The sequence below is a fragment of the Onychomys torridus genome, chromosome 2 (assembly GCF_903995425.1).
Source record: "Onychomys torridus chromosome 2, mOncTor1.1, whole genome shotgun sequence".
Classification (NCBI taxonomy): Eukaryota; Metazoa; Chordata; class Mammalia; order Rodentia; family Cricetidae; genus Onychomys; species Onychomys torridus.
In genome coordinates, this window is record NC_050444.1 from 103248535 (window position 1) to 103266010 (window position 17476).

Below are 17476 nucleotides of genomic sequence, written 5' to 3' on the forward strand. Positions count from 1 at the left end.
CAAGGATCTCTGTTGTAGAACACCATATTTTAAAACAGCAAGAGAAAGAGGAAAAAGAGAAAGAAAGAAAGAAAGAAAGAAAGAAAGAAAGAAAGAAAGAAACTTTCTGTGAACCTTGACTAGTTCAGGGATTGAGAATCTCCTGGTGACAGACCACATCCCTACCATCAACCAAACTGACATCTGCAGAAAGTCCCTGAATGAATTCCTAAGGTGCCTTTGGTTGTACAAGTGCAGAGATTCCCTAGAAAGCATCCTTTCAAACAAAGGATGGTCGTCCTATTCCAATAGTATCTGACATCATAACATCTCTGTGGGATTTTCAGCTTATCTTTGTCCTTTCTTTAGACTTTGCAAATATGGCTTTAGATGATTCCCTGAAAGTTAGATAATGAAACTTAGAACAAATATCCCTGGAGCAACAATGTTGGAAGTGAATTTTACATTTATTTTACATTTCAAGCCCAGCTTTCAACAGCATACTTAAGCCATGAAATTGAGAACAAACTGCAGTTTCAAATGCACCTGTTTCAGGACAGTGTGTTTTCAAGAGAGTTGGTTTTTGGTTTTAATTCAAACTGTCAGAAATGAGTCTCATTCAGGAACAGAAACCAGAACCCTCCAAGGATTATTTGGAGGAAGATGTTTAAAAGGAAACAAAGAACAAATTTTTATGTCAAAAACAATTCTGGAACTAAATCAAAAGTATGTGTATATTCGCACATACTTGAATCTTCAACTATTTTCTGAACTTCCAGGACTTGGGAAGGAAGAGTTTGATCTAGGATATCCTTATGTGGACTTAAGCCTGACTTACCACTGGCCACAGAAGGAGAATAATGTTTGGGTTGACTGTTGGCAAATGAAAGGTCATGGTAGTTGGAAGAATGTTCAGATGACTGAGAAAAGATAGCAGACTTGTTATTTGTAATGTTTTATAGTTTATAAACATGGCCAAATACATTGTCTTCATGCTCACTGTTAACTATGACCAATTAGTCTAGGTACAACTTTCTCCCAAATACTAGTAAGCAAAAACTTAGACTCAGCTAAAGTTTGGTTCAGTTGAAGCCCAAGTCTAGGATCTTGGTCTGACACATGCCTACAGGATCCTCTCTGCCTGCCATTCCACAAGATAATCCTTTGTCCATATATCCCTCAAGTTACATCTCAGGATCTTTGCCAGAATTAGTGGGGAACACCCACTAATGCTTGTTCTATTTATTATGTTGACATACATATGGCCTTTAGTCTATGGACAGACTGATAGCTGCTGAAAATTAAGATTTCTGATGGCTGGCAAGATAGCTCAAAGGTGATGAGCACTTGCTACTCTTCCAGAAGACCCAAGTTCAATTTTTAGTACCCATGTCATGTGGCTTGCAACTGCCTATAAGTTCATTTCTGAGAATTTGACACCCCATTCCAGCCTCCTCAGTTACCCCAACATCTCTCTGTCTCTCTGTCTCTCTCTGTCTCTCTCTGTCTCTGTCTCTCTGTCTCTGTCTCTGTCTCTGTCTCTCTGTCTCTCTGTCTCTCTCTCTGTCTCTCTCTCTGTCTCTCTCTCTGTCTCTCTGTCTCTCTGTCTCTCTCTCTCTCTCACACACACACACACACACACACACACACACACACACACAGAGAGAGAGAGAGAGAGAGAGAGAGAGAGAGAGAGAGAGAGTTTCATTCTGTATATTGTTTTGTTGTAGCCTGATTTTCAAAAACCAAACAAGGAATATATATTTGTGTGTCACCAATAGGTTTTCAAAACTAAATGTTAAACTGGGTATATTATATAAAAGTAAAAATCATGCCACACTTTAGCCAACTCCTAGTCATTCATTTTTCCTACTACCTGATATTTCATTTGAGGTTTATCTTTAGAGAAAATGGTACCTGCTTCTTGTTATCTTTTTAAAATTAATTAAATTTGTTTCTTGGCAGTTTCATGTTTCTTGGCATTCATGCTTGTAATACATTCTGATTACTCCTACCCCATGTCTCTCCTTCCCCCCCACCCTCTACCCTTCCTCTACTGTACAAATCCTTTCTCCACAGTCAAATTTTTGTTTTGTTTTATGAACCACTCCATCCCCACCCCAGGGTCCAACCAGGGCTGTAGGGTGACCCTGGGTTTAGAACTGTCCTCAGGAACCCGGTGTACTCACTGGTGTAGACACAAATGCAGAACTGACTTCCTTTCCCCCAGAACCCATCATTAGCTGGCAGTTCAGCTGAGAAGGGTAGGGCCCTGGGACCCTGTTCATTCATGTTGGAGCATCTCTTGTAAGTCAGAACTTTGTCTGCCTTAGAAGGTCTAGTTTCCACCTTAATTTTTGTGTCTCGATGCGTCAGCAGAGTAACTGTAGATATTGCTAAGTGAATGAATTATAAATAGATCAATTATAAATACAAGTCTGATAGTGGGCAATAAATAAGGAATAGAGGAAGTATAAAGAACAATAATTTATTACCTCTACTTCAATGGCAACATATTAACCCACTGGAACTTATTTTATTCATGAGCTAGTGTTTCTTATGTGATATGACTTAAATTCCAAGTGTTCCCATGGTCCAAACTTAAAAAGAACTTTAGTATATATTGTGTTTATCATTGGCTGTGTTAACATCCCTCCCAGAAAAGTAAGCATAGAAGATCAAATATTTTGCCTATCATTTTTGTTAATCAGCTAGACTTATCTCATTGGTCTTAGGTAACACTGATTAGCCAGATTGAAATATAATCTTAGGTAACACTGATTAGCCAGATTGAAATATAACCTTGAAAGTTGTAATCAGCCAAGATAATCTAGTCTTTGCAGTTTCATGTACAACCATAAGTTCGTAAGTATATTTGTTAGTACTTTTAAATCTTTCATATTATACATACATACATACATACATACATATACATATCTATTTCAAGAATATGGCAGGGTCAAAATTCTATCTATATTTTTTGTTGTTGTCAGATTAGCCATGGATCCCACCCAGAGCTAGAGGGAGTTTCACCTTCTTATGTGGTTGATCCCCCAGTAAGACATTAATACAAGGTAAGATACTCTTCAATATCAAGGAAATCTTTGCACCAGTCACAGTACTGCAGATATTTGAAGAAGGACATGTGAAAGGGGTGTGTTGCCTTTTAAACATACTATTCAATTCGTGGTGCTAAACTGAAGTCAGCTGCAGTGCAGTCTGTGATCTATATAGTAGAATCTTTCATTTATATGCATAGTGTTTTTAAGTGGTCAACTCAGTGGACTTCAAGTAATATGATACTTGACAGTTGACATTTTGACAGAAACCTCTCTCCCTCTCCCTCTCCATCTCCCTCTCCCTCTCCCCCTCCCCCTCCATCTCCCTCCCCCCTCTCTGTCTCTGTCTCTCCTCTTTCCTCTCTCTCTTCTTTCCTCTCTCTCCCTTCCCCCCTCACTTCTCCCCCATCCCCCACACCTTGAAAGACACTGTAAGCCACAAACTCACTTGCTTAGCTCTAATTTCTTTTCAAGTTCAGACAAAAATATATTGGTAATTGAGCAACTTGCTGTGTTGAAGCCATGATAGCAAGTGACAGTTACAGGGGTTGAAATGGAGTTGGCAACTCTCAAAAAACACACACACACACACACACACACACACACACAAAAAAAAAAAAAAAAAAAAAAAAAAAAAAAAAAAAAAAAAAAAACAAAAAAAAAACACACACACACACAAAAAAACCACCAGCTGCTCCTGGCTGGGGAGCCTGTGTGTAGAGAACTACCAGCGCCCTCTAGTGATGGTTCCCTGGCAAGAAGCACTCAGCTCTGGCTGAAAATGAGAGGCCAAACTGGAGCCTGCAGCTGGGACTCAGCCAGGGAACTGACAAGCAGGCCTGAGGATACTGTAATTTCTTCTGCTCCTTATCTATCACGGGACAATAGGCTGATTTCTCTACACAGTTTTGGAACTCTAATAGATAAGGCATTTTCCACCTGTTCTGGGAGATTTTCACAAGGTGAGATGTACCCGAGAGGCCTGAAAGGCCGGATACTATAAGGGCATGTAATTCAAAGTTAAAAAATGATTTAACATCTTTGAAGGTTCTTTGTGTCATATTATTTTCCTAGGGTCTCCCTTGCTTCTTTTTTTTTTGGGGGGGGTGGTAGTGGTGGTGGTGGTTTGTTTTGTTTTGTTTTGTTTGTTTGTTTTGCCGTCCAGGACCTTTGCATATCTATTGTGGCATCCAATTTTGTGTTCCTATGGGATTCCTGTGTATACGAACATGTGTGTGTCTCTACATGTGTTTCTCATGCGTTTTATTTGGCTTTTTTTCTTCTGTTTGTTTGCTTTGTCCTGTTTGTATTTGTTGTTGTTGTTTTGTTGTCTTTTCTTACCACCCTCTTGTTTTCTAAGAGACAGAAACGGTGTGGATTTAGATATAAGGGGAGGTAGGGAGGATCTTGGAGGAGTTGGGAGATGGGAAACAGTAATCTGAATGTATCCTATAAAAAAGTCTATTTTAAACATGGGGGGAAAAAAAGAAGTAGAAATACAAAGAAATTTTAAATGGACACTATAGCAAGTTTTTCTCCAGTCCCGCCAGCCTGCTCCCAAAGACCGACACAGACTTATTAATTCTGAAAGCTTGGCCTTAGGTTAGGCTTGTTTCTAACTATCTCTTACAACTTTAATTAACCCATTTCTATTAATCTACATGCTGGCACATGACTCGTAGCTTTCATCTCTCCTCCTGTGTGTCCTGCTTCCTCTGCATGCAGCTGGCAACTGCCTTTCTTCTTCCCAGAGCTCTCTCTGTCCAGAAGTCCCACCAACACCTCCTGCCTAGCTACTGGCTGTTTAGTTTTTTATTAAAGCGATCATGGTGACATATCTTTACATGGTATAATCAAATGTCTCGAAACAGGATATATGAAAAATGAAAATTTTATTGTCACTGCTCTGCAAAGTGACAGTTCATGCTATTCATGTATGAGTAATGGGGCAGAAGGTGAGAACAGTAACAGCGATGAAGTATTCCTTTTCTCTTGCAAAAAATAAATAAATATTTAACTTTTGAATCATGTTATAAAAGATTAAGCCTGCTTTTGGTGAGCTAGCTTTAAGCTAATTCTTCACAGTCAAGTTATGTCTTCTCCTTCTCACACTCACTTGGTTATCATTGGATAACCAAGGAGCACAATTTGAAAGGAATTTAGGATTTTTAATATGAAAAATAATGATACACTGCTGTGGGATGTTCTGTATGTTAAATGTATTGCTGTGATTGGTTAATAAATAAAACACTGATTGGCCAGTAGCCAGGCAGGAAGTATAGGTGGGACAAGGAGAGAGGAGAATTCTGGGAAGTGGAAAGCTGAGGCAGAGAGATGCAAGGTACAGGTAAGCCACAAGCGATGTGGCAACTTATAGACTAATATATATGGGTTAATTTAAGATATAAGAACAGATAGCAAGAAGCCTGCCACAGCCATACACTTTGTAAGCAATTTAAGTCTCTGTGTGTTTACTCTGTTGGGTCTGAGTGGCTGTGGGACAGGTGGATGAGAGAGATTTGTCCTGACTGTGTGCAGGCTGGAGAAAACTCCAGCTACAATACACTTAGTTATGCTACTTATTATCTCAAAATTCCATTTTCAGTAGCTTACTTTTAATTAGTGAGGGCATTTGTTGCCAAGTATAACCTCCAATATGTACATAGCAACAGCAGTCATTTAAATAATTCAGAAAGTATAATCCTTGTTTCTGGATGTGCTCTAATATAATTGTGTGTGTGTGTGTGTGTGTGTGTGTGTGTGTGTGTGTGTGTGTGTGTGTTTGACAGGTGCTCATGTAGTCCAGGCTGACCTCAAACTTTCTGTTTAGCCAAGGATTACCCTGAGCTCCTGATCTTCCTGCTTCCACTTACAGAGTATTGGGATCGCAGGAACTTAGTAATACAGGTGTGTGCTATGAGGCCTGGTTTTATATGGCATTAAAAGCTGGACCTAGGGCTTCATGCATGGTGGACAAGCCCTCTATTAATTGAAATAGATACCACCCACACCCAAATATGAAGATTTTGATGAAACTCATCAAAATTGACATTAGAGCCACTTTCAAATATCCATTAGCATTGCCAACTAAATACTATGAGAATATTTAGATCAAATTTATAAAATAGTTTTAAAAACATGAAAAGAGCAGTTAAGAATGGGAACTGCTCTTTCTGAGAACCTGAGAGTTCAAAACCTAGCATCCAGGTCAGATGGCTCACTGACACCTATACCTCCAGCTAGGGGTACTCCAACACCTTCTTCCAGACTCTGCAGGCACCTGAATTTTTATGTGCATACTCACACACGTGCATATTTAAAATTAATAAAATGACTGTTTTAAAAAGTTGTAAAAGAACATTTCTGTGTTATAACAAAGAAATGAATAATGGTCAAAATTTAATTTGAACTTGTACTACCTAAATTGTTGATAATTATTGTTTGTCATCAGTTATGTTTGTAGCATTTTATTAGGTAAAACATTCAAAATATGAATCTCAGGTTACTTTGATTGACAAAAGTAAAAACTTTTAAAAATCGTTTTAGGAAATAGTTTTTCTAAGTGGAAGAAATGTATATAACATAACAAAAACAACATGGTAACAAGTGAACACTACTAAAAGGAGTTTATGTAAGTACAAAAACTAGTTTATGTAGTCGTTTCCTGTGTTCCATCCATCGTGCAAAAGTTTTGACAGAAATAGTTTAGATTTATGTGTGGTATTATTTTATGTCTCATCTTAACATTAGTGGCCTAGCAAAAGAATTCTCAGATACATAAATACAGTTAAAGTCTGTCAAATTTTTAGTTTTTAAGTTATATGTATGTTTGTATGTGTCTGTTAATGGAAGTGTCCATGGAGCCCATAGGCATCAGATCTCCCTGTGCCTGGAGTTACAGGTAGTTGTGAGCTACCAGACTGGGTACAAAGAACAGAATTTAGGTCCTCTGCAGAGCAGTACAGAATCTGAACTGCTAACCCATCTCCCAAGCCCCAAAGTCAGCTATCTTCGATGTTTTCCTTATTATCAATCATAAGAAGAACTATACTTTTTTGATTTTGCTGTAATGAAGTCATATTAATTAAGGCAAAAAGTATAATAGTTTAGTTAATGATGTATAGACTGGTGATGTGAGGGCACCTGTGTGTCCCTTGTCCTGGTCCTTCTGAATGTTAGGACTGGCCTACAGGGGACATCTCTCAATAAGACCTCAACACAGGGGACCTGTAACCCCAAAGTCCATAGAGAACTCTGAGTCACTGGCATCTGTGGTGGACAATAGCAGGACAAGAACTGGCAGGGCATGTCACCTTTATCACCAAATCATCAGTGTTGACCCTAAGAGTCAATGCAATATCTGCCTCAGATTTACAAACCTTTGTAAACACTAGCAATGACTCTGCTAAACCCGAGATGGAGATGAAAAAGTCCCCAACACCATCACTGCTACCTGTGATGAATCCCCCTAACACTATCACTGCTACTTGTGATGCATTTCCTTAACACCATCACTGCTGCCTATGATGAATTCCCTCAACACCATCACTGCTACTTATGATGAATCCCATTAACACCATCACTGCTACCTGTGATGAATCTCACTAACACCACCACTGATACCTATAATAAATCCTGCCCTAACACCATCACTGCTACTTGTGATGAATCCTGACCTAACACTATCACCACTACCTGTGAAGACTCCTGCCCTAACACCATCACTGCTACATATGATGAATTCCCTAACACTATCACTGTTACCTGTGATGAATCCTACTAACCCCATCACTGCTACCTGTGATGAATCCTGCCCTAATACCATTACTGCTGGAAAACAACCCACATTTACATTTGAGAACATTTCTCCACAAATTCTGTTTATTACTTGAACTAAGACATGGCTCTCTTTACTAAAAAAATCCTCAGTGCAACAGCATCCAATACTAGATAACAAAGCACTGGGCTTGTGCTGTTAATGGTATCAAACTTCAGTTGTTCCATCTCAGAAGCATCCATTCAGCCTCAGCCTCTGGGTGTATCCATTTAAACAAAGTAGTCACCTTTAATCTGAGATTGAAATAGATCAGGAGGTGTAATGTTATGTAGTATTTCATTCCAATCAATTTGTAGGCAGAACTGTGAAGAGAAGCAATTCTCCCAGATTACAGCTGTTGATCTAGCAAGTTTTGTTACAACTCTTTTAAAAATGTGTTGGATTCCTTTCAACGAAACACATTGGAAATAGTATTATCAGGACAAGAGTTTATCATAAGATGTGAGTGGTGCTAGCTCTGCACAATTTAGAAGGTTGGTGACAGCATCAAGCTCTCTGACAGGAAAGCCTTGGAGCCAAGAGAGGGAAGCCAAGACAAGCCAGTCCTTATGCAATAGACTCAGGCACATGCTAAGACGTGCCATCATACTTTCCTGGGATAATCTTGCACACCCTCCTTTTTTATTCTTTTGAGACGACAGGAATTTCATAATTCTGTTTTTGTTAAATCATGTGTCCCTCTCTCCTTTGTTTTTAAACTCTTCCACACTGGATAAAATGTCTGCTGTTGCTATTCACAGCAGTGCAACCAAGTGCAAACATACTTTTATTTGGCCTAAGAGTCACTATGATTCTTAGGTATAAAGTTTAAATTATCTTTTTAAATTCCTGTGTACTTTAGCCATTATATGTTCACAGGTTGTCCCTTCCCATTCTTCCTATTCTTATAGTCTAGGACTGCTATTTATCACTGGAGATATATTTGCATTTGTATTCTTATAGTCTTATTTAATGCTTACTTTTAATATTTTAGGCTATACTAATCAGTAATACAACTTTATAATTGTATCTTCCTAGTTTTTAAAACTTGTGTGTTTAAATTCTCTTTATTACTAGAAGTTATGTCTATTAATAATTTTGCCTTGAATTTTATTTTATTTCACATATAAATATGTTTTTTGCATTTTTCTTATTAAATTTTTTAATCCCTTGATTATCAATAATTTGGTTGTTTGCATGACTCTTGTTATAGGGATAACTTGCTTAACTCTCTTAATCCAGTCCAGTCTACTTTATAAATTAGCCCATTTATGTTATCTTTATTCAGATTCATTTTCAGTGATTATATTTTATAATTTCTATTAGTCCATATTAATCATCTCATTCTTTACTGTGGATTTCTCTGTTTGAATTGATTCATATTTCCCTTCCCTTAATAGTTAGTAATTTATCTTGAGAACTGTAGCTATTTAAATCTACAGCATCTACAGTCAACCAGTGCCCTTAATCATCTCACAATCAAGGAAATTTAGAATGTTCTACCTCCAGCCACCCTCTCCTAATGTGTTTGTTAATTTCGTCTAGTTTTAGTACTGTCTTGTCTTTATATTTCTCTACTAATTGGTTATTTATATTACATACTTCAACCAGTCTTTGTCTTTACTTATATAGCCCTAATAATTTCTTGTCATTCCTCCTTGTAAACCAGATTTCTATAATATGTCTTCTTGCAAAGAATGCTTTAGGAATTTGTTTATTGAATACATGCAAGAATAAACTGAATTGCTCTGATCTGCAAACAGTAGCTTTCCCTGGTTGTGAAATCTAGGCTCAGTTATTATTGGTGCACTCTGTAGACATCACTACATGGTGCTGTCTTTCCCTGTGTGGCTTTCTCTGGTTATGAATTCTAGGCTCAGTTACTAGTGGTGCATCCTGTAGACATCACCGCATGGTGCTGCCTTTCCCTGTGTGGCATCCATATGCACCTGGCAGTTGAAGTTCAGCTCCTTTTTAAGGCAGATGATTTTTGCTCTCTATCTGCTTTTGAATCTTTATTGTAGCTTTGTAGTCCACAGGAATGCTTCTAGGTGTTCATCTCATTTTGATTAACTCTCTGGGATCTATTTTGGATTTCCTACATTTAAGGATTCCTGTTTTTCACCATTTTCCAGCAGATACCTCTCAAACCCTGCTTTCTCTGTCATCTTCTTGGAGAGCATTGCATGCAAAGGTCAGGATTTTAGATTTGTTCTCTGTTTCTTTATCACCTTTTTCCTGCACTTGGTGTGATATGCATTTATCCCTACCCCGGGATGCCCATTCTGCCACACTGCAATCCAAGGGCTGTTTAAGTAATAATCTGGATTTTTAAATTTAAAGGACTGTATTAGAAATTCAATTTGGCTACTTTCCAAGTAATCTTTGTCAGTTCTGGTCATCTTTTATTACTTCACAGATTTTATTTATTCTATAATTGTGTCCTTTGTGTTTTGAAATGAAAATTGCACCATAGGTACTGGACATGTCTGTAACTCCTTAGACCTTGCTTCTCTGCCTCACACTAGTGAGCTTGTTTCCTCAAGGGTTCAGGGATTTCTTGAAATCATGAGTTCATTTTCTTTTAAATTCATCTGTGGGAAATTTTTGAAGGCTGGGTTAAAAGTGAGTTTTCCCACGGAGGTGGTATGATTACCCTGGCTTCTCATCTGGTAACATTCCTAGCCCTCGAGTCTTTCATATTATTATTTTTTTAACAAAGGTGTGGTGACATCAGGTCCCAAATCAGTAGAAGGCACACCATATGGCTGATGTTTTTCTTCTTTTCCCTACTCTAGCACCAGTCTGGAGACTACAGGATGCCTAGTCTTCAGAGGTCGGAATGTTGTATGTATGGTCTGCCAGCACATGTGAAAGCCAGAGATCAAAGTTGTGTTTCTTCCTTCATCTCTCTCCCCCTCTCCACATACTTTTTTTGAGATAAGGCCTTTCATTAAACTGAGGATCCACCATTTTGGCTAGACCAGAGAACAATGCATCCTCATGATCTGTCACCCCCTTCCACCCAATGCTGGGATTCAGATGCATGCTGCCATGCTTGACTTTCACATGGGTTCTAGGGATCAGTATTCAAGGTCCCATGCTTGTGTAGCAATCACTTTACCTAAGGAGCATCTCCCAGCCTATTTTCCTATATTTCTAAAGTGTTTAACCAGAAAGACAAACTTGGTATGTACTCACTTATAAGTGGATACTAGATGTAAAGCAAAGGATAACCAGACTGCAACTCACAACTCCAGGGAGGCTACCTAGTAAAGAGGACCCTAAGAAAGATACAGGGATCACCCAATGACAGAGAAATGGATGAGATCTACATGAGCAAACTGGACATGGGGAGGGTGGGGCGGTAAATGGAGGGTAAGGGTTGGGAGAAGGAGAGCTTAGGGGAGCAGGAGATACCAGCTGTATCAAGAACAGAGGGGGAGGGCTGGAGAGATGGCTCAGCCGTTAAAGGCTAGGCTCACAACCAAAAATATAAGAACGGAGAGGGAGAACAAGGAAGAAGAGACCATGATAAATGAATACCCCATGGGAATAGGAAGAAGCAGTGTGCTAGAGAGGTCCCCACAAATCCAGAAAGATAACTCCACAATAGACTACTAGCAATGGTCAAGAGCAATCCCGAGCTGACCTACTCTGGTGATCAGATGGCCGTACACCCTAACTGTCATGACAGAACTCTCATCCAGTGACTGATGGAAGCAGATGCATGCCCAAGCCTCAGGTGGAGCTCCAGGGGTCCAATTGGTGAGAGAGAGGAGGGATTGTATGAGCAAGAAATGTTGAGACCATGATTGGAAAAAGCACAGGGACAAATACCCAAACTAGTGGAAACATATGAACTATGAACCAATAGCTGAGGAGCCCCCATAGAACTGGATCAGGCCCTCTGGATAAGTGAGACAGTTGATTAGCTTGAACTATTTAGGAGGCCTCCAGGCAGTGGGACCAGGACCTGTCCTTAGTGCATGAGCTGGCTTTTTGGAACCTAGGGCCTATGCTGAGACATTTTGCTCAGCCTTGGTGTAGGGAGGAGGGGACTGGACCTTCCTCAACTGAATCTACCAGGCTGGGCTGAATCCCTAGGGGAGACCTTGCCTTGGAGGAGGTGGGAATGGGGGGTGAATTGCGGGGGAAGGCTGGGGGATGGGAGATGGGAGGACAGGGGAATCCGTGGCTGATATGTAAAATTAAGTTAATTATAAAATAATAATTAAAAAATATATCCTATACTCATTCATTTGACCTTACTTGCTATAGGATACAAAATTTGATCCTTAAGCATGTAAGAAGTAATCTTAAATTAATAGTTAGTAGTCTCTGAAGCAAGGTAAGCCTATAGATACTGTAGCATTTTCATAGCAAGAAAGCTTTTTGTTATTTTTTTTCCTTGATGCCTCAAATGGTGAGTATGGACTAATGAAAATCTAGAAAGTGAAGCATTGAATTCTTCTAGACATGGCTGAAAAGCAAAAGATACCTCATGGCTCAAATTGTGAACACAGCTTAGATGAACCGATAGACATCAAATGAAATCTCATTTGTGGAGATAAAATCACTCCTAACATTGCCTCGTGTGTGTGTGTGTGTGTGTGTGTGTGTGTGTGTGTGTGTGTGTGTGTGTGTGTGCCTTGTCCTAACAACATCCCTATGATGAAATAAATTATCAACAGTTTTTCAGGTCACTGTAAAACATATACTGTCACTCAGCAGAATTACTTGGCTAATATCACAGCCTAAGCTGTACATTATTATCACAATTTGAATTGTTTCTTGAATTTGAAAGTGATATGATCACATTTCTCTGAAGTACTGAACTATGACTGATTTGGATAATCCCCAATTACTCTATGGAATTTCTGTAAATTAGCCTGACAGTAGTATTATTTTATTCAGAAGCACTTTAATAATGCTGAAGATATGGGCTGGAGAGATGGATCAGCCTTTAAAGGCTAGGCTTATAACCAAAAATAATGTTGAATATAATTAATGTGGAATGAAAAAAGATTAATTTTGCTCTAGAACAGTTAAAATTAAATATAATTATTTATGGAATAATTATTGTGCTATGTAGTTCAATTAAAAATCTCTAGCTACCTATCTTTCTTTATTCTTGCCTGAAGTATGTATTAAAATAACAAAAGCCTTTATGAATTGAGGGAACATGCTTCACTTCTGTTTGCTGGTTAGTCTTCTGCCTTAATCTTTTTATTTCCATAATTATTTCTTACTCCAGATACATGGGTGCTAGTCCCCTAGTAAAACTTACATTTTAGGGTCAAGACTTTTGACATGGAGCTGGCCTAGAAATACATGAAGTTTGGACTTATAAATAACTTATAATACAATTCCTGGAGTAAATGTCATTTGTAGTTAAATTAATAATCTCTATTCATTTTACATAGCAACCATAGATACCTCCTCTTCCCTCCTCCTGCCCCCCAGCCTTCCCCTCCAACACACTCCCCATTCCCACCTCCTCCAAGGCAAGGTCTCCCATGGGGAATCAGCAGAGCCTGGTTGAGGTAGGTCCAAGCCTTCCTCCCTGCACCAAGGCTGGGCAAGGTGTCTCACCATAGACACTAGGCTCCAAAGAGCCAGCTCATGCACCAAGGATGGATCCTGATCCTATTGCCTGGGGGCCCCCTAAACAGTTCAAGCTAAACAAGTGTCTCTCATATTCAGAGGACCCAGTCCAGTAACATGAAGGCTCCACAGCTATTGGTCCGTAGTTCATGTGTTTTCACTAGTTTGGCTGGCCATCTCTGTACATTTTCCCATCATGATCTTGATGTCCCTTGCTCATAGAATCCCTCCTCTCTCTCATCAATTGGACTCCTGGAGCTCAGCCTGGTGCCGGGCCATGGGTCTCTGCATCTGCTTCCATCAGTCACTGGATGAGGGCTCTATGATGACAGTTAGGGTATTCACCCATCTGATCACTGGAGTAGGACAGTTCAGGCACCCTCTCAACTATTGCCAGTAGTCTATGGTGGAGTCATCCTTGTAGAATCATGGGAACTTCCCTAGCACTCTGTTTTTCCCTATCCCCATGATGTCTTCATTTATCATGGTATCTTTCCTTGCTCTCCCACTCTGTCCTGTTCCAGCTCAAACCTCCTGTTCCCCTATGTTCTCATCCCCCATCCCTTGCCCTCCATTACTCCCCTTATCCCCAGTTTGCTCATGTAGATATCTTCTATTTCTCCTTTACTGGGTAATCCATGCATCCCTCCTAGGATCCTCCCTACTAGCTAGCCTCCCTGGAGCCATAGGTTACAGTCTGGTTATCCTTTGCTTTACATCTAGTATCCACTTATGACTGGGTACATACCATTTGTTCTTCTGAGTCTGGGTTACCTCACTCAGGACGATATTTTCTAGTGCCATCCATTTACCTGCAAATTTCATATCATTGTTTTGTTTTTTGTTTTTTGTTTTTTTACTGCTGAGTAGTACTCCATTGTGTATATGTACCACATTTTCTTTTTTTTTCTTTTCTTTCTTTTTTTGTTTGTTTGTTTGTTTGTTTGTTTTTTGAGACAAGGTTTCTCTGTGTATCTTTGTGTCTTTCCTGGATCTCACTCTGTAGACCAGGCTGGCCTCGAACTCACAAAGATCCACCTGGCTTTGCCTCCTGAGTGCTGAGATTAAAGGCATGTGCCACCAATGCCCAGCCACATTTTCTTAACTCATTCTTCAGTTGAGGGGCATCTAGGTTGTTTCCAGGTTCTGGCTATTATGAACAATGCTGCTATGAACATAGTTGAGCATGTGTCCTTGTGTGATTGAGCATTCCTTGGGTATTTGCCCAAGAGTGATATAGCTGGGTCTTGAGGAATATTGATTCCCAATATTCTGAGAAAATGCCATATTGATTTCCAAAGTGGCTGTACAAGTTTGCACTCCCTCTAACAATGGAGAAGTGTTCCCCTTGCTCCGTATCCTCTCCAACATTAACTGTTTGAAAATCTGGTAGAATTATTTGCTGAAACCATCTGGTCCTGGGCTTTTTTTGGTTGGGCGACTTTAAATGACTGTTTCTTTTTCCTTAGGGGTTATTGGTCTATTTAAATAGTTTATCTGGTCTTGATTTAACTTTGTTATGTGGTACCTATCCAGAAAATTGTCCATTTCTTTCAGATTAGGGACTCTTTTGGGGGCTACCATGCTCTGTAATTAAAGTTAATAGGAAGCTACAATAGCCTAATCCAGACAGGATGACAAAGGGCACAGACTCATCAGGAATGAAGGTATGGGTCACTCCTCCAGGAAAAGATCCAAGACCTGCTAAGTACTTGCAGAGGGTCAGAAATGTAGAATGGATAGTAGAGGAAGGTCAGTTATAAATACCATCTAACATCACATGACCAGTTGTAGAAATAAGGATTACAATTGACATGAGTGCTTCTGTTGTATTTTGTTAAGAATGTATTTGTATAGATATTTGTGTTTTCTCTAACATCAATTAAGAGAATATCAATGGTAATCATATATAAATTTCAGCTACTAGAAGGATGTCCTCCAAGGGACATTGCCACCTATTCTAAATTTATAATGCAATTGTGGTTGTATGAGGGATGGTTATATCATGTTAGGCATAATTAAGACCTGGTTAAATATATATTGTGTTTGTGATTGTATGTGGGATAGTTATATTACGTTTAGGTGTTATTATGACCTGCTTATTGTTTTCATTTTTATATTTATCATGATATAAGGAGGTATGATTGTGTGTCAAGTTGACAAGGGGTAGCTGTCTTATGTGTGATGGCTATTCTTGGTTGTCAATTTGACTATATCCAGAAAGAACTACAATCCAGATATGGAAGGCACACTTGTTATCTGGATCTTGAGGCTGAAAGACACAGACCTTTAATCAGGATCTTTATGATGGATGACACACCTTTAATCTGGGCCACACCTTCTGCTGGAAGCCTGTATAAGGACAATGGAAGAAAGATGGGTTCATTGGTTCTTTGCCTACTTGCCCTCACCTTGTCAGTACATTCATTCTTTCACTGGCATTGGAGCCTACTTCTTTAAGATTCCATCATATGCAGAAGACCAATTGAGATACCCAGCCTTGTGGGACTGAGCAACTACTAGAGTTTTGGATTAGCCATTCACAGCTAACCATTGGTGGATTGCAGGCTGAAGATCATTTCAATAAATTTATTTCATAAGTTCTGTGACTTTAGAGAACCCTGATCAATACAATCAGTAATACTGAAAAGGACCCTATTTTGTCCACCTGGACTTCTACACCCATTCGTGGGCACAAGACTTTTAGTCAATCATTTCATCAGGCTTAAACCATAGACTGATCTCTTTCTCAGTGCTTTCCACTCATTCACTGCCATGAATGACATTCCTTCCAACATCAATGCAGAAATCCCCTCAAACTGTGCCTGGTTTAGAATCAACTGGATTGGTCTCTTCCAGCATCACTTGGCCTGTCTTCAAAAACATTGAGCTCTCCCAGACCATGGCCACCACAGGTCATGTACTTCACCAGCCCTGGAAGAAAGCATGGTCTTTCAAGTCAATATAGTTTTGGGTATTTTTCAGAAGCCTGAAGGAACTTCATGGCCAGCAGCCTTAACCCCTTCTGCTTGAAGTACTTGATGCTCTTGTCCACCAGTTTGTGCTGCATGCTATCTGGCTTGATGGCAATGAAGGTGCCCTCGAGGTTGGCCATGGTCCTAAAGCTGGCCAGTGTTGGTGGGGACAAAGAGCAGCCCTCTTGGTTTTTGACCAATGATTAAACAGTATGTCATAGTTCCAACATGGGGGAGCAGATACAGCTTATCTCAGAGAAGCTGGAGGGTGAAGGCAGAAAGGGAAGGCTATTGTCCCCAGATGCTCTTCAAGGACACTCCCCCAATGAACTCCCTTCCACTAGGCCACAGTACTTAAAAGTGGTTCCATCCTTCCCATCAGCACTACAGCCTGACAACTATGCTCCTACTATGTGGCCTTTGGGTGGTGCCTATCCAAGCTATAATATCTGGGTAAGGCAACTGGTTATAGAAGAGCAGCAAAGAGAGGTATAGTTGGGTTTTGTTGATGTTATTGTTGTTTTGCTATTTTTTTCTTTGGGGGTCCACCACCCAGCTCCCAAATAAATACACAGAAACTTATTCTTACTCATGAATGCCCAGACTTAGCTTGACTTGTTTCTAGCCAGCTTATCTAACTTAAATTAACCTGTTTCTTTTCTTCTATGTTTTGCCTCTGGATTTTTTAAAATCTTTATTCTATATATCTTTTTTCTATTCTTACTTCTTGGCTAGCTGTGTGGCAGGGTAGTTGGCCCCTGGCATCCTCCTCTCCCTTTCCTTTTCTCCCCTCTCTCTTCTCATTCTTCTCTTTATTCTCTTTGCCTGGCAGCCCCACCTGTCCTGCTCCTGACTCGCTGTTGGACGTTCAGCTCTTTATTAGCCCAATCAGGTATTTTGGGCAAGCAAAGTAATACAGCTTCACAGAGTTAAACAAATGCAACACATCTTTGCATTGCTAATCAAATGTTCCACAGCATAAACAAATGTAACACATCTTAAAATAGTATTCCACAACAGTGAGGGACAGTCCCTTCTAT

General features: G+C 39.6%; 1 pseudogene; it reads right to left on the reverse strand.

Moving 5' to 3' along the window:
* Nucleotides 1-16137: 16137 nt before the first annotated feature.
* Nucleotides 16138-16576, reverse strand: LOC118578166 (annotated as a pseudogene).
* Between the last annotated feature and the right edge of the window lie 900 nt (nucleotides 16577-17476).